The following is an 18,995-nucleotide window of genomic DNA, read 5'->3' as shown; positions in this document are numbered from 1 at the left end:
TTTGAAATCTGCCTGCACACTCCACAGATTTCACTACTGTCTAATTGCTTCCAGTTGGCTGTTTTCACATGGGAAATTTACTTATGTAGGAAATAGCTGTAATTAATACTATACACAGAAATTAACATGCCGTTTACTGAACATGCATACAGATTCTATACTCACAAAAGGCACCCGCACATGCACATTTCCAATTATGTATGCAAATACGCCAATCATTTGCAGTTAACCCCCACAGGAAGGGTTGGTGATTAATGTTGGGTGCACAATCACACATTTACAAATGATTATGATATCACACAGACAGCAAAGAGGCATCAGTTGTGTTTCATACTATTTACAGTCCAAGTTTTTTGTATACAGGCGAAAGCGTGCATTGACCCAAATCGTAAGTGACAATTGGCACGTTAGTTGGCTGAAACTGAACATCAATCCGTTGCCTCGCCTGCGGCTGCTTGCACCGGTAGCACTGAAGACGTGCGCGGCATACTGACTCGTACACAGGTGGTGGGAGTGCAACTCAGGAGTGCGCGCTCATATTTATGTAGCTCAAGGGTTCTACTTTGTGTAGTTTCCTGTTGTGTTGTTATTTCTGATAACGCTTGTAATTGGAGGCACATTCAGAAATCCTTTTGTAGGTTGAAATCAGCGGGTGGGTGTAAGGAGAGTTAATTCTGTCCAACCTATGCTGAAACTAACACAAAGTAGCCTCTAGAGGTCTAAATAAGTCCTTGTCCACTGCTGAACATTGGACTATTATCAATGTCTTTCGCACTGTGAGGAAAAGCTCAGCTCTGTCTAGCTGTCTGTGTGGTCAGTCTGCTCCAACACACACACACACACAAATCTGGTTTCTGACCTGCTGCACATATACGTGGATTTACAGGTTGCTACAGTGCATGTAAGCGCGTTCTCCGATTACACGCCTAACCTGGTTACTTGAGTGCATGTGAACGCACTGTAAAGCCGTTTTCTCATATGAATGCTGGAGAATCAGCTCCGGACATTGTTGCCTATTCACACATGTGGCACACAACAGGAGGATTGTTGGTTTCAGATGCGTTCTCACCTACTGGAAATGCTCCATTTGGTTTAGGTGAGGGGTGGCGTATAGGTAGAGTGTGCAGGAGGCAGGACATGATGCGGATAACACGCGTAATTTGGTCATAAACAACCGAGTCTCTTACCGTTCCTTGAATTTGTCTTAACGATTTGGCGTTGACCCTTTCCGACATAATTTTCCAAATCTCGTCATCTCTCCAGTGAGACATTTTTTGTTGGCGTCTTCATGTAAATGACGATAGAAACGTCATCAACATGCCCACTCGCTCGCCGTGAATTCTCCGGACAATGACCGTCTCTGTTCACACATGCGCTCTATCGAACATTACACAGACATTGTACCAGAAAGCTGGCAGGGTAAAGTCTGTTTAATGTCCGGTCCAACTGATTTGGACATTTACGTTCTCACATACAGCTCCTCCGGGTAATGTCTAGATAATTTCAATTGTCTAGTTGCCTTTCGGAAGTCTTGTATGGATGCGTCAGTATGGATCTATATGGGAGCGGTGGATTCTTTGTGTGGACTTGTTGACATGGTTGAGGGGGAAGAAGGAAGGGGTGGTCTCTCTCTCTCTACCTCCCTCTCCCCTCTCTCTCTCTTGGTGTTTTCATTTTTTTTGTCGTGGCTATCCCTTCATGCTCGGTGTCACATCCTCATATCACACAACAGTAAATTAATCACAGATTATACTCGCCTGATGGAGACCTTCCCCCAAAACACATCCTCCCTCTGTCACTCCCCCTTCTGTCTCTCTGTCTTTTTTTTCTCTCCAAAACAGTTTCCATCATCAAAGAAAGACTCAACATAAAGGTCATTCAAACACGCTTTTGACTTGTATTGATTATCTGACTACTAATGAGCAATTCTCTGTCCTTTACCATAAACTATTAAGGTCCCAGTGGGCAAGACACTTACTGGCTGCTTCTCCTGTGGGACTACAACCTTTATCAACCATACAGTAGGTGTGAATATGTCTAACTCTTAAGTAGGAAAAAGGGCATTGCTGCAAAACCACATCTTGCTTAACTTTTCCTGGGCAAGTCGAGGTCAACAATCGCGCAAATAGTGGATCAAATGGGGGGTAAGAGGAAGAGAGGAATAAGAGGAATGAAGAATGAGACCGGGACAGAGGGGGTGAGAGTAAAGGGGGAGGGGAGTGAGTAAAAGGCCTCTAGGTAAATGTTGAAGTGGCGGGCAGATCCTTTGTCCTGCCTCGAGGCTGTGTGAGGCGATTGGACCAGCTGATAGGCCTTTCATAATGCCCTCCATCAGCTCAATCTCCGGGGCTTTTATGAGCACCTTCAGCAAACACGTACACACACACACACACATGAACACGCACGCTGACACACACAGCTACCCCTGCCCCCCCTTCGAGGTGTAATTGGGAAAGAGGCCCCTTCCTCCAGTGTGTGTATCGCTCTCCTGGGAGCTAAGGGGCTGGAGGTGCGTATGGCGGTGTGGGTGTGTGTGTCTATCTGCGTCCGCCGCTGTGTTTACAGCCAAGGTGTTTATAATCAAGCTCAGCGGCGATAAAAGGGTGCTTGTGTGTGTTTATGTCTGGGTGGTTTATGGCACTTATTGGCAGGTTGTGTGTGTGTGTGTGTCCAGAGGGCAGGTGGAGAGAAAAGACCACTCGAGGCTGACTCGCGCTGCTCTTACGACCCCCATTATCACTACTGCACTTGCCACTAAATACTAATGAACACACAATCTCACACACACAGTGATGAGGTGAAAGGTAGCTGGACGAGCAGCTTCCCCCGTTTCTTGAAGGAAGGAGGGGGAAAAGTGGAGATGGACGGAGGAGACCTTTGATTAGCGATGATCGCTCCAACTAAGGCCCCGTGGCATTTCATGAACCTGCGTTTAGTTAGAAGGCCATTTTCCTCTATTAACACAAACCAGTAAACAAGTAGAGTCATTATAACTGCTTATTACACGGCTTTGTTGAATACTCGATTCTGATTGGTCAATCACAGTTTTCTGTGCTCTGTTATTTCTTTTATAGCAGACCGTTGCTATTTATAACAGACCGTTGCTATGGGCGCAGTTCTGATGTTGGACTCTGGCGACATCAGATGACCGTTTTTGTGTCAAATTATTGATTTCTTAAGTAAGTAGCCGTGTAATAAGCAGTATAATGTACAGCTAGCGGGTCATTGTTGTGAAATAAATCCCTTCAGGGCGATGCAAGACCCGATCCGCGACAGGGTGCCACATCGCCCTGTCTGGGTTTATTTCACAATAATGACTTACTTATATGTCCATTAACTGTGATGTGATTTTGATCAGACAATTAATGAAATGCTTAGAAATTATCCAGCAAAAGTTGTTTTATTACTACAAGTATTACAAGTGAATGTGGCAATGATATTGTGAGTATACAGAATTAAGGCTTGTCTACACAGGAGGTGTTTTAACCACAGTTTTCAGTCGCCAGTGTTACACGTGTCTGACGGAACATATACGCTTTTATTTTTTATTAATACAGCTGCCTACACAGGCAGCGCAAAGGCTGCATTTCATTCACGTTTTATATGAGTCACTCTGACCCGAAGCATAGTTTTCAGATTCAAGTCTATTTTCTTTTATGCATGCAACTGCAGTTATTGTGTATTGGGCTCTGAGTGCTGCCAAAACGTGCGTGACCTACACTCACTACAGTGCCTTAACACATCCTTTGTAGAAACTGATGGAGGACTGAGGCTGCTGCTCTGCTAACGGGCTGCTTACACTATGCAGCCTGTGTAGACATTGTGTTATATAGTAGTTAATCCAAATATCTTTTCCTTAAAGGGTACAAAATGCATTTTGCGGCATGTAAGAGACACTTTTGTAATGACTAAAATATCCTTTTTCTTTTTTCAAACTGCGAAGCCTCTGACACTTGTTAGAGGCCGCCACTCTCCATGGCAATCTTCTTGATTGCTTATGGATAGGACTGCAACTGACGATTATTTTCATTGTTGATTAATCGGTCGATTATTTTCTCGATTAAACGATTAGTTGTTTGGTCTATAAAATGTCAGAAAATGGTGAAACATGTCGATCAGTGTTTCCCAAAGCCCAAGATGACGTCCTCAAATGTCTTGTTTTGTCCACAACTCAAAGATATTCAGTTTACTGTCATAGAGGAGCAAAGAAACCAGAAAATATTCACATTAAAGAAGCTGGAATCAGACAAGTTTGACTTTTTTTTCTTAAAGAATTACTCAAACTGATTGATCGATTATCAAAATAGTTGCCGGTGTCACAACCTGGCTCTCAAAGCCATGACAAATAAGGAGACCCACCGTGGTAACGATTAAATCAATTAATTTATTTAACAAAAGTAGAATAAATTATGCAGATCAAAAGGTATGGAGTGTGAAGATCAGTAATGTCAGTAGTGTAAGGTGTGCATGGAAAGTGTAAATGGTGTATGCATGTTGTAAAATGGATAAAACAAGCAAAAGATTAACCAAGGAGAACTTAAGGCTCTACATGCAGGGAAAGAGAGAGAGAGAATGAGACATGATCCTAGGCTTTAAAGGCTGGGAGCACTGGGCCCAGGTGTTCCCAGAAGGCTCTAATGGCAGGTTAGAGGAACCCTACTATATAGGCGACAGCAGGGGTCGCCACACCGGTTAATTTAATAGTTGACAACTAATTGATTAATTGTAGCAGCTCTATTTATGGTAGTCGTTCTGCTAATGTCCATGGATACCATTCGGTATATTTGGTCCCCAGTTAACACACTATTCATATCTATTATAAATATCCATTGCTAATGTTCCACGGATATTTCAATTAATGTTAAATATCACACATGCAACATTTAATACTACAAATGTAGGTTTGATTTTGGAGCTCCTTTTGAACCATGTTCACACCCTGTCTCGTGATTCAGTTAGTGAGTTCAATAAGGCACCAGAGTCAGAACTGTGACACCCGGGTACGTCTGCCACAACACAAATAAATCATGCTGCTGTACCACTCCAGGAAAAAGGGGCACAACAGAGACAGAGAGGCCGAGAGAAAGACATCCTCTGATGTTTGCTCTCCCAGCTGCACACTCTCAGGCTCTTCATTTACTCCATTTCTGACACGGAGCTCAGATACTTGATTCCTCCAGCCACTTGCTTTTGTTTACTCCAGCACTGCATCATATGGATGAACAGCGTTGATCTGACATGAGAGAGAAATGGATGGAGGGGATGGAGAAAGACAGGTGAAGGAGAGGAGGGGGTAGAGGGACATAGGGAGCAAGAGAGAGGAGGAAAGTAAAGGAGGAAAGAGGGATGAAGAGGAGTGGGAGGGGGTATTTACCAGCTAGCCAGCCACTCTAAAGGTCGTCATGACACTCATAGCTGCTGCCTTTGTTCGCATCAGTGGGCGACCCCCCTCACTGCTCGCACTGACTCTCACACATTCACATACATCCACATTACCCGGCATGCGTTCAGGCATCCATACATGCAGGTACTTGCAAGCAGGAACATAAACATCTCACAGAAAGTGACACATTTACTCACACACACACACACACACACACACACACATGCACACACACACATGCACACACAAGGCCAAATGAGTAGCTTGGAGCAGTGAGATCCTGTGTATTCCCTCTGCTCATTAGGGCACACAGCAACATCAATTCAGGGAAAGCCCATCAACGTGTGTGTGTGTGTGTGTGTGTGTGTGTGTGTGTGTGTGTGTGTGTGTGTGTGTGTGTGTGTGTGTGTGTGTGTTATCCCTGCTCCCACCTCCTACCCCTCTTCCTTCTTCCATCTCCCTCATCATCACGCTTTGCATTTTAAATGTGTCTCCATCATTACACCTATTACACACCCATTGTTATCGTTGTATCTTCAGAAATATGAGAGCATCTATTTCTGGAGCAGTACCTCGGGGTTTTGGCGGAATCATTTCATTTTTGTGACATTGTTGACTTCCAAGTTTGTGCTGTGTTGTTGCTCTTATGTGGTTGTTTTTGGGGGACTTCTTGCTTTTATTAGATGGGATTCAGGAGAGAAAGACAGAAAATGAGCATCTGCATCTTCAACCCCCGCGCTATCAGGACACCCCATATGGTTGGATTTGAGTTTTTATTGTGCTTCACAGCGGCAGAGTGCACAAGTTCAACTAGCAAACAGATCCAAATCACTGCTTTTTAAAGCTGCTGATGTACGTTTTGTTAAAAGAGGAGACAACACTGTATTTGTCATTCAGGTTTCTCAGTATCTTTAAACTTGTTTGTCAAGGTGCTTATTTGATGTGAGGGTAGATTCAACTCTGAGGAATGCACGCTGAGATGCAAGGATAGCACAGTCGCAGGGGATTACTTCAGTACATCAAGACACAAGAGGTAAATACAGAAAAATATATCAAAACAACTGGGCGTGTATATTAACTGAAAACATAGATTGTGAGTGCAGCCGGTGTTAAAATATCATACATATAATCAGTATTACATACATAAGGTGTAGCTTTGTGGGAGCACTGGACACAATATTGGGAGAAATTTAGCCAAACAATTACATTTGACAGTTTGAGACTGAAGTGAATGAATGTGTAATTGAATTTGTTCACTCAGCTCACCTGCTACTAATATTAGATGAAGGGGAACTCTGTTAGTGGTGTGTGGCTGGCCCAGAGGCTGGCACATAAGTGGGACCTCCAACCTATAGCACCAATCTAGGGCATAACCACCAACTGCGTGTGTGTGTGTGTGTGTGTGTGTTCACCCCCAAGCCCAAAGGGTAGGACGTATGCAGGAACCCTAACCTATAGCGCAAATCTAGGGCACACCGCTGAAGCGTGTGTGCGTGTGTGTGTGTGTGTGTCAATCAAAAGGCATAGTAAAAGGTAAAGTGCAGCGGAGAGAGCGGATGATCATTTTCCTTCATCCCTGTCGCTCTAGGGGTTAACTGTCTTTATGGAAGGGGAATGAGAAGAAATCAGGACTTGTATACATCAACTTGACACACACACACACACACACACACACACACACACACACACACACTGAAGACCTGGTTCTCTACCCCGCGGCTCTTTTCCTATATAAACACACAACACACACTACCTGAAGATCTTCCCTGCACTTAACCATCCCTGCATCCAAGACATTAACGTCTGGCTCGCCTTTGTCATGACATGTACCTTCAAATTCAAAGATCCATTCACACTAAATAGGTTGACACCGTGTCATAAACAAAACATGCATGCCTCTGTTTATGGTCTTCATTTTATTAGAAAAGTGAGAGGAGAAGTAGGAACTGATAAGCAATATTGACTTAGCAAGACGGGAGTCCATTCTGTCAACAGACCCACGCTGCTATTTAGCATTTGTTGCGTTGATAAAAAAAAAATAGATGAAGTGATATAGAAGATGTTTGTGTAGCTTCCCTTCAAAAGGTCTGGTGATCCACAACATACATGAATATACCTGCTAATTCTTTCTAACTTTCTAATAAATAGCATTTTTGTCCTAATGGCCTGGTGACAAGTGCCTGTGAGTATTTCAGTGCAGCTAAAAGACTTTATGGTCTAGATAGGGAAGAGATAGTGCAGGTGTTTTGAAGTGGGGTTGTATGAGGTACTTATCCATATTAGGTGTATTACCTACAGTAGATGACAGTCAGCACGTCCCCAGTTTGGAGTAGCAGACAGGAGTTACCGCACGGAAGCAAAGCAATGTACTGCTGTGGCCGGGGCCGGCAGCAAAATATATTTTAGCCACTTAAAAGAAAGGCTCACCTAAAAAAAATCAATATCAGTTTAAGTATACACTATATTTAGAATAATTTTGCTGATTTACCTTACCATGAGACAGCTAAACAGTCTGTTTATGTTTCTGACAGGGAACTGAAGCCGTTATCTCTGCTCTCAACAAAGCAACCAGACTCCATTGGAAAAATTTTTTAATTTTACCTTGCAGAACACGGGAGTTGCTGGTCTACCGCTGCCTTGATCGGTTAGTTTGTTTGTGTTGTTGTGTGACATTGTTTGGTTCAGATTCACCAAAGTCAGACAATTGCACAAACAAACTAACCGATCGAGGCAGCGGTAGACCAGCAACCCCTGTGCTCTGTGAGGTAAAATTACAGGATTTTTCAATGGAGTATGGTGGCTCTGGCAAGAGCATAGATGGATACGACTACAACGGTTTTCCGACGGAAAGGGCTGTCTGACGGCAAAGTAAACCGGTGAAAATATTTTAAATATAGTGTACACTTAAACTGATATTGATTAAAGCATGTTTTGCTGCCGGCCCAGTCCACAGTAGTACATTACTTTGCTTCCTTGCGGTAACTCCTGTCTGTTTCTCCAAACTGGAGGCGTGCTGACCGTCATCTACTGTAGGTAATACACTGACTATGGATAAGGACCTCATACAACCCCACTTCAAAAAACACCCAAACTAGCCCTTTAAAACACAAAAAAAAAAAAAAATGAGCCTACTGGCTTTTTAACCACATTTATCAGTGCATTTGTTTAGCCAACAGTTACATCTAAGTGGAAGTATTTGTTTCTCGCCTGTGCATGTGTCTCTGTTTACATGTATGAGCTAATTTCTAATTTTGTGTGTGCAGTGTTTTCCCTTTTTGTGGTTTGTGTGTGTGTGTTCAGTCTCCCAGCGGTGTGGTGAGTAGATGGAAACTAGGCTAAAGAGCAACACATGATGAGGGAGGCTGATACTGGAGATTTACTCCAAGATAGAGTGAGGAAAGAGAGTCTGAAACACACACACCGTATACCTGTAAAACCGTATGTGAGAGAGAGTCTGTGTGTGTCAGCAGGTCAGCGTTGACTTATTTATCCATTTACAGCGTGAAACGTATCTCATCCGTTCCTAGAGCATTCGAGGCAGAACAGGACAAAGGCTGAGAAAAAACATGGATACATGTGCAGATAAAACCACACTCTGTTGATCTGCAAATAATTCAGTGTATCTACTGTACAGCTGCAACTGTCTGTCTGCAGACACGTGAAGAAGCAACACACACAATTCGACACACAGAGGGTCTTTGGCTTCATGCCCGGGTAAAGTACGCCATGCCCTGTTTTTGCGCCTACCAGAGGGCGTTCACTAAGAAGTGTGTGTCTGTCCGAGAGTGTGTTTGTCATTTAAAAAAAAGGGAACTAGTGCGTCTGTTTCCAACTGCACGTACTGTCGCTTACTCATGTGTAAAAATGTTTCTGTATATAGCTCTGTGTCCTTAACACAAGTGTGTGTGTGTGTGTGTGTGTGTGTGTGTGTTTGGAGGACAGCTAGAGAGAGAGAGGCAGACAGCTAAAACATGCTAATGTGTAATCAGCTAATTAGCTTCTAGCAAATGCCGATGATTAGACACAGTACGGCTCTCAGCAATAATATTGTTGAGTCTTAATGACTTCATCATGTGCTCTATTCTATATATGACCTACCTTCTACATTCAATAAGCCATTCTCTGTGCAGCTCATTACAGTAGATTATGCTTTTCTTGGCTTTTAAAAATGGTGGTGCACAGGTGGGTTGTTCAGAAAGCACAGATTGAATGACAATTTAAACTTTAAAAGAACAATAGCAAGATGGGAAAAGACCCTTAACCTTTTAGATATTTCATGTTCCCTTCAAGGAAAACACTTCGCTCTGCCTCTTGATAGTTCATTAAGGAAACTACCACTTCCTTGTTTCTCATAGTGTCTGAAGAATAGTCTGTGTTCTTTGGGTTTGATGGATCGCACAAAGCAATTTCTTGAACACAGTCCTGTTTCCGGCTTCCCGCCTTTGATCTTGAACGCTTTGAAAGTCAGCAACCACTCATAATGATGTCTTCATCGCCCTCACTTCACTAAAGGAAGTGAATTCTCTAAGGAATCTTCTTGCATGCATGTCTAAGTATTACAAATAAAAAGTAACATTAAATTCAAGTCATGGTGTTTTGTAACTGAGACAAATATCAATTTGAGTGTGGCGTTGCCGTAGGGACTCCCAGTCTGAGTCTTTATTATAAGATTAAAGGGAGATTTCACTCTAAAAGAAAACGTATCCAGCTCCAGTTATGTCTGACAGTTCAGGCCAGGCTTTTCATTATGATCACGTTTCTCCAAATCTAGAAACAAGAAAGTTATTAAATTATTGTCAGGTAGATTCTCCATGCAGGGGATAACTTTATTTTCTGGTTAGATTACATGCTGTAACTTAAAACCATTTTGTAATGTTTCCGATGTGATGTATCAACAATGTATTAACTTCGAATGGGGGTATGTTGATGTTTTTAAGAAAAGGGGGGGATGTTTCAGCCCTGGAGGAGCACTGACCTGAGATACAGTTCATTGTAAAGCTCAAGTTACAGTGAATCAGATGGAGGTTTGGCACTTTTACTCTATAAGTCTGTGTGAAGGGAAAGATGCCCAGGGGATCTATTTCAAGGAGCTGGCTGCTAGGCCAGTGCATATGTTGTTATGGCTAGGAAGATGGCCCGAGTGTGTGGCAGATGTGTAATATTTACCTCGTTCACCATCTTAGTTTAGCATGCTAACATTTGCTAATTATCACTAAACATGAAATAGAGACTAAATACCTGCAAGAAATGGCTCATAAACCAAAATGAAACCTACCAAAGTTGCTTTTAATTTCAGTATATAATTAAGGATTTGGTTATTGTAACCAACAGATGACACCAAAGCAAGAGCAGTTATGTATATGTATAGTTATGTAACTCCTATTGCGTCCATAAAAATGGATCCTTCTTGTAACCCATGTGCTTGGCTTTACAATAAGGCAAACGCCAGCCTGCAGCTGTCGACAGCACCTGTGCAAACCTCACATACACCCTCATGTGTGTCATAGGTGTAGGCCTAGACTTCACACACACACACCTCACAGGAAATTAAATAGGCAACACAATGCTGTAATATGCCCTTCTGCGTATATCTCAGGTTTTATAGAAATGCTGTTTTTAGGATGCGTGTTTTCCAACAAAGGACTGTTATCTGTAACATCTCTAGAGCCTGAATGATGCACACAAGCATGTCAAAGAAAATTCCTGTGTGTCCCTTCATACACGTCTGCCAATCAAAAGCTGTGCCCTTCATGCATTATGGCCCCGTGTCATATGCAGATTCCTTTTGTGGTTTTCATGTTGTGTGTGTGTGGTGTGTGTGTGTGTGTGTGTGTGTGTGTGTGTGTGTGTGTGTGTGTGTGTGTGTGAGGAAGAGATCAGATAAGCACATGGTATAGGAGTAGCTTTCTGATTTATAGGAGCTTATTGAGGAGGAAATAGGCGTCATAGTCCAGTGGCCGTAATAAACGAGTAGACCTCCCTGCACTGCTCAGCATCAAAGAGACAGTCCAACCCAAACACGCTTCTTGTTTTTGTCTTTGTTGCTCACTTACTCTTCGCTCGCTGTGTGATTCGGCAGCAACAAAAGTCAAAGTGTGGGAGGGAAAGCGAGCGAGGGTTGAGAGAGGCAGAGTCCAGCAGGGGTGAAGGGAGGAAGAGGAGCGAGAGGACGCAGCGCAGACAGTGTAGGAGTGAGGGTTGAGCTGGGCAGCGCTGGCCTCTATTTCAGGGGAATTCCTGTAACCCACCACACCTTTCAGCTGCCTTCATTAGAGCTGATTGATAGTTTTTGGGTGACATAGAAACTAAAAGCTACAAGAGGTTTGTGCATGTTTGTGTGTGTGTGCATGAAGGCTGACCTTGGCCCATTTAGTCTGAATTAGTTTGGAGAAGGAGTTTATTAAAAGAGATTACACACTTTAAACAGTGTATTGCACTACATGTGAAACATCAACTGTGTTGTATCTGAACTTGTCAAGAATGTGACCTCCGATTATTTTGTTGACTCTGAGTAGAAGTTTTCCCTCATTAGCTTCAAGTGGGGTGATGTTGAGTTGTGTGTCTGCAGCCAAATGTTGTTCCAGGATAAGTAGTGAAAAAGTATTTGTTTCAAAGGCAAGATTTGGGCTGTGATTTCGCTTAAAGATTGCCTTGGCTTCAGTCGAGGGAATCATTAAATTCTGTTTTTTTAGCATTAAAGTTTGAAGTAGTGAACATTGGACATACTGTAAAGTGTTGAATGCTCCCTCTCATGTCTCAACCACTGTTGAGGTATCCTTTAGCTTGACTACTTGACTCCCAACTACTGGACACGCTGCTCTGGCAGTTGTGTACTGTTTATTTTTTTTACAGGTGTGAGGGAGCATAAAGTGTTTAGCAGGGCTGTGCTGGGCCTAATAATGTGGCACACAAGGAAACAGAGACAGAAGTATGCATCCACCATCAAGGTAAAATTGCAGTTCCTTAAATTATTCAGCGTTGTTCTGAAAAGAAGGTTTACAATCTTATTTCCTTCAAAAATTATTGCACCCTCTTGCACGTTGTCCCTCCTGAACATCAAAGTAAACTTAAAGAGGGGATGGAAAAACAAAAGCCAGACCCACATTTCAGTGGATCACATCTACCTGTCAAACTAACATGACCACAGTAACTTGAACCCCTGTTATTATCTCACTCCCTGCCCAGTGTTTAGTTTGAAACTGGACACTGCCCGTACCCCACAATGGTGGAGACTTTTCCTCACACACACACACACACACACACACACACACACACACACACACACACACCCTGCTGTCCTCCCGTATTTCTTGTTCCCATGCAGGTCCTTTGTTTTGTTGAATTCACTAGTGGTACCTAAAAAAGAAGTTGGCACATCTGTCCAGGAAAATACAAGTTTCAGCACACGCCCAATACACACACACACACACACACACACACAAACAACAGCTTGTGTTGGCAAACACAAGCCATATCTCCCACTAAACTCACCAGAACCCCAGAAGAGGGAGCTGTTGTTTTTACTTCTACATTCACACCCTCACAGTTATAAATCCCAACTCATCTATGAATCTAATTTTAACTCCTGTAGTTTGTAATTTTGGTGTTCAACATGTGTTCATGATTTTCTCAATAAAGGATCTACATAGTAGCTCTTGAATAGTTCAGTAACAAATGACCAGTATCTTCTTTTCTCATCTGCTTGCACTGTGATCTAGTTTCAAATCTAAGTCTACTTCAATTGAGTCAATGCTACTAAATGAAAAGACAAGTTTAATTTTGGAATATAGAAATCGTCTGCAACCCTGTTTACATCTGGCATTAACATTATGAGACACAAATTTAAAGAGAATAGTAGTCTTTTTCAAACAAAACACTCAAATGTGAATATTTAAAGTTCACAGACCAAAACAATTAATCAATTAATCGAGAAAATAATTGGCAGATTAATCAACCTTTTGTATTTGTCTTAGCGTTTGTAATTAAAAACCTATTTTCCTAATTACCATTAAGATCATTTAAATATGGAGCTGAGTCCATGTTTCAAGGAGGGAAGAAAACTATATTATACATTATAACTACTCTGGTACCTTTTAAAATATAAAGGGTGGCACTGAATGTACCTCCATAATGAGAGTGTGGTTGAATATTTTTGAATGAAAAGGCTGAGATAGTTGAAATTCCCTGTTAACGGCAGGTTTAAAACAGATACAGATCGTTCATACTGTGTGCTGATGCTACCGGAACAGAAAATATTTCAATTAAAGACTCATTGACCTTTTGTCAGGTCATTAAAAAAAATCCCTGGCCGTCTGTAACGGTTTTAACAACATTAACAGCATGTGCAACAACATGCTTGTTTGGCCTTTGAAAATAAACTCATTTTCCATTTATGAATAGCCGGCAGCAGGATAAAAATGACATGGATCTATTTCATGTAACGTGCATTAGTAAACACGCTCCTTACTTTCTCTCTGGTTTTCTGTTGATGAAGCTGTATGAACATGATAATGTTCCACTTAGGAAGCCTCGGGGGTCAGATATCGGAGGATGTTTTATTGCAACTTAGTGAAGTAAGAATATTAAAACACACACACACTCTGGCACATACAAACATATGAAACTCATTTATCAGAATTCACTTACCCATCCATTAACCATCCCACTACGTCTACTGTGTCACACCACATGTATCGGGCCTTTTATCATGTGTCTCTCTATAACATACATACACACACATGCTCTTGGTGTGTGTTAATTATAGCCATAATAACCACAAAACTAAGTTTGATAAGACCACTAATGGTAAATACGATTTGGGGAAATTCCCCTTCCCACCCTCTCTTTCTCTCCATCTCATACATTACATCTTAATTATTAGTACTCCTAATGTGTTTTTCTGAGATTTAGCCTTTCATATTTCAAGATAGATAAAGCACCCAGTAATTATTGTCTGTCACTGTTTCCATGGAAATAATGTCTACGGTCACATGACAGCCTCCCAAGGTGACCAGGAAGTGGTTTTACGGCGACGTAGGGTGGGGGGTTATGGGTGAAAGTGGCAGTTGTGTATGCGGCTCCGTTTCTTGATTTATTAGGAGGCTGTAATGACATCATATTCAACAGAAAGGGTCATAAATTAGACATCAGCTAATGGAGGCTGAGGCTCTTTCTTTGTTAGCAAATGCTCTCTTCTCTTCCACCAATCTCTGCCTGTAAAGTTAATACACTTTTAATAGCTCTCACATTGATGCAAGGGCGTACAATCTGGGAGGGACTTGTCCCCAATATCCAGCGACTACTGAATTGTCCCTAGCAATAATTTTGATCAAAAAAGCTGCTCTAATGGAGCCGCAAATTAGTGAGAGAATAAGATAAATCTGAATTGTAGTTTGTCAACTACAACGGAGTATTAGGGCCACTGTTAGAAAAAAAATAATAATCTGAGATTTAGGCCTAGAGAATTAAGTCATAATAATATGATATTACGAGACCGACAGCTCTGTGTCTTTGTCTGTGTGTTTCACCCTCACTTATAGGGCGCCTTCACAAACCATAGTCCGTTTGACTGGTACAAATCAGAGCGAAATTTATACTTTTGGTTTGTTTTCTATTTATTTTGGTTCGGTTTCACCGTGCACAATTTAAAATTGACCAAATAAAAAATTAAGTTGCTGAGGGCCGTGTACGAAGGAGCGAATTTATCTTTTTCATCTCGAGAGCTGCCACTTCTATCCAGGGATTTGTGGACTTTGAAATATTATAATAGTAATATAATAATGTTTTTTCACTTTCACTCAGCACTGATCTATTTTTGTGGACTTTTTTTTAGCATATTCTGTATGTTCTCTTCGGCCCAGATGTCAAGCAAACATCGGACACAGGCAATGCCCGCACAGACAGCCTGCTTGGAAATTATCCAAGACCAACTCTCGTAAATGGTCTCGGATCGGTTGTTTTGGTCTGCGCCAGAGAACCATTACTGCGTTCACAACCACCCAAATGAACCGCACCAGAGTTCGATTAAAGTGGACTAAATGTTGGCTTGTAAATGCGCCCATAGTCTGTCAGCGTCTTCAGTCTTCAGACTCCAGGATGCTTCCTACTGAAAAGCTGTGAGCTGCACTTTATCAGAGGTGGTGAGGTCACATTTTTGTGGACAATAAGCCACACAATGGTGAGATTAATGCCTGATCGGAAGTGTTGTTAGTTAGTTCCTGTTTTCCACCTCTGATGAAGGCCAGCATACAGCCGCTTCTCTAAACTTTCTCTCATACAGAGACCAGAGTCCCAGACGGTTAGAAGAGGATACTACCATATCAGCAGAGCGATAACGTAATGCTACTATAGGGCAGGACACATTTTTATCAACCTTGTGATTAACTGGTTCAGTTTGGTTCTGGTTCAGAAAATGATACATCCTCCAAAAGTCTGTTCTCGTTTGGTAGAGAGCTTTGGAAATCCCCTCTTGCTCAGTGCGCTCCTTTAACTTGTAGTTGCTAACACAGCCAAAAATAAGGCCTCACTGACTGCATGAGGAGAAACACACACAGCCCCACTACGATCAACAACACCATCTCAAGTTAGTGTGGAGCTACACAGACACATAAAGACACCTGAATGGTGGAGATCAGGTACACATGGTGTCTTGGGCAGTGAAAACACTGTTGATTAACTTGGTCGCTGTGCCTGTCAACACCACAGATGAACCGATTTGGATATTGTCTCATCATCAGCACACAAACAGTCTACTCATTGTGACAGGCAGCTGGCTGTTTGGCAGTTACTTTGAGCATATCAGCTCTTGGATGGGCATGCAGCTCTGACAGCTACTCATTACAGTACAAACGGTGAACATTTGCACTGAAAAAATGGTGATTTTTGGGGGGGAAAGTCCAAAGTATGAATATAAAACATTTTAGGAGAAGTGTCAACCTGTGCCAAGGAACGTTGTGGTAAAAAAAAGAAAGAAAAAACACCCAATCAAAAGTTGATCTCAATACAAACAGTAAGAACTGCCCTGTGCTTTTTATTTACAGCCTTTGTTCCCTATTATGGAAAAGGTTTACTCTTGGGATCAACACATGGCTAGATTCAAAGTGGGTTAGACAAAACATAATGAAGTTTTGGGTGAGATTTATCTACATATAAAATGTAATGATGCGTCCTTATACGTTTGTCAGCTTTTAAGTCGTCTTAAACACATCTGCGTTAGTTTGGCACATGTGGATTTTGGGACTTTCTTTTTCTTTTTTATATTTGCTTAAACTCGGTCAACGTGGATGGGGAGCATCTGTGCCTTAAAGCCATTCTAAAAATACACATGGGGAGTCACGTCTGGGCCATTCAACATGTTCAACACTGCTGCTGTTGTTAAGCCTCTCCACTGTTGCTTTTGGTTATACAGTACAGTACAGTATGCTTTGGGTCATGTGCTGTTAGGATGGGATGTGAATTGTTGCCCCAGTGCAAGTCATTCCAAGTTCCCTGTCATGCTTTACAGCGGGATATTGCACCAGACGTTAAACTGCAACATGACTAAGGAGGCATGTGTTTGCATGCTGTCATCGGTTATTTACAACACAGATGCAGTGAGTGTAGTGATCGCAGCCAAAGCCCCGTTGTGACAGACCCTGTGATCCTTGGCATTGTGGTTACTTTCCTGGCCGCGTTCCTCGTTTTTTATATTATTCTATTGTTTTTTATTTTATTATATTTAAGCTGAAATGTCACTGAATTGGGAAGACACGGTCGGGGAGTTTCTAGATGGATTCATCTCAGTGGGCGTTCAATGCTTGATTTGCACAAATTGTTTTTGCTGTGCACATTTATGAGAAGCAATCAGCCATCGGACAGTACAGATGTTTATGCAATTCAATACCAGGAAATCCAAATGCTCTTATATTCCCTGTTCCCTCTGAAGCAGAGTCAAACAAAAGAAATGGCGTGCTCAACTCGAACGTCTTCAGAGTTTAATGGGTCCCGACCAAAAAATCACACAATAGCAAATTAAGTCATCAGCACTTGCAAACAAGTATGCAATACTTTTAATAATGCACAGCAGCAGAAGGAAACAGACACATTTCAGCCCTTGCCAGATTACCAACCAGCTGATACAGGTCATCAAGTTATCGCCATCACAACCCAGATACTAGTAAGAACAATAAAAGCAAGAAAATTGAAGTCATAAGAAGTAGCAATCATATTCTATTCTTGCAACAATTCATGTAATGCCTAATTGATTTACACATTAACAATAAAAAAATGCATGTCTACATATGTAAACTCATCATGTGCAGAACCCATAGAAGATATAAACACAACAAACAACATCATCAAAAGATAAATACTAGTAAGAAAAATAGTAATAGTTCTCAGTTTTAAGGATCTAATTGACATTTGGGCAGCATTTCTATTTACTTGCCACTTAATGCATACAGTTGTGATTACATAAGTTAGACAATGCATTACTATGACCTGTGTAACCAGTACGGTAGATGAGACACAAGTGCTGATGGAGGAGAATATGAATTATTGCATCATCTTGCAGATTTTTGCATAACTTGCACAATCCTCTATCCCCTTACTTCTAAGAGTGCATTTATTTGTTGTTTGAAAGGTATTAGGAAAGTAAAAAGAATGTGTTGTTTATTTCAATATATTTGTTGCCTGTAAAGGATTTATACCAATTAAGACTCAGGATAACCATTTGATCTCAGCGGCTGTGAAAACTTGGTGATGGCTGATGTCATGTTTCTTCCGAGGCAGCAGGAAATTTCATCATTGTAATAGAATTGACTTTGATCAGTCACCATCAAAGTCTCAGGAAAAAAACACACACACACACACACTGCTTGTTATGTTAATAGCGAGCATGTACCATAGGTACAGTATACCGTCGGTAATAAAGCTATTGACATCTCTTTGATCACAGGGATTGCCTCTCTCTGAGGAATACATGCGAGAGGATTAAGGCACCTGTCTTCTATTGTACATTTACCACGCGCCAATTAGAAGAGACAAATACGTGTGCTGTGTGTGGTTAGTCTGTCATATGGATTGGCCAGTGTGTGTACTGTGCAGCACTGAGCTTGTGTTGATAATTCAGGCTTTAGGGATTGAATACAAGACCCACATCAGTCTAGTTTAGTTTTACATTTATTCAGTTTTATTTTGTACAGCAGCGTTTCAGCTGTTGGCTGTTGATTTTTCTAATGGTGTCTGGGCGATTGCATCAGTCGCCCACAAAGGACATAAAAAAAATAATAAAAACTTAGATGTAATTAGAAGCTTATGCTGCAGAATTCAAAGCTGAGTGAGTTTGAGACCAGAAGGAGGATTTTTGTCTGAAAACATCTGGAGGGAAATGAAGAAGACACAGACTCACTGTGTTCTTGAGCTTCACAACTTCAGACATTGGTTTATGTGTGTAAGGTTAAGGGGTGGGCAAAAAATCAATACAGCATAGTATTGCGTTGTTTTGCATGGCACTATTGTATCGATACACGGACAGCACATATTGATCTTTTATTATATAAACTATTAACCTCTTAACAATACGACTGCTATTCTGTCTTTCAGAGGTTGTAGCGGGCTCAGTCTTAAAACTAGA

The 18,995-nt window shown here is 41.6% G+C and overlaps 1 protein-coding gene across 1 annotated transcript in view; it reads left to right on the top strand.

The window, feature by feature from the left end:
* znf704 (zinc finger protein 704) overlaps positions 1-18,995 on the top strand; it is a 54,050-nt gene that overhangs the window by 20,404 nt on the left and 14,651 nt on the right.

The sequence above is a fragment of the Sebastes fasciatus genome, chromosome 17 (assembly GCF_043250625.1).
Source record: "Sebastes fasciatus isolate fSebFas1 chromosome 17, fSebFas1.pri, whole genome shotgun sequence".
Classification (NCBI taxonomy): Eukaryota; Metazoa; Chordata; class Actinopteri; order Perciformes; family Sebastidae; genus Sebastes; species Sebastes fasciatus.
This window is presented reverse-complemented; position numbering and strand designations above follow the sequence as displayed.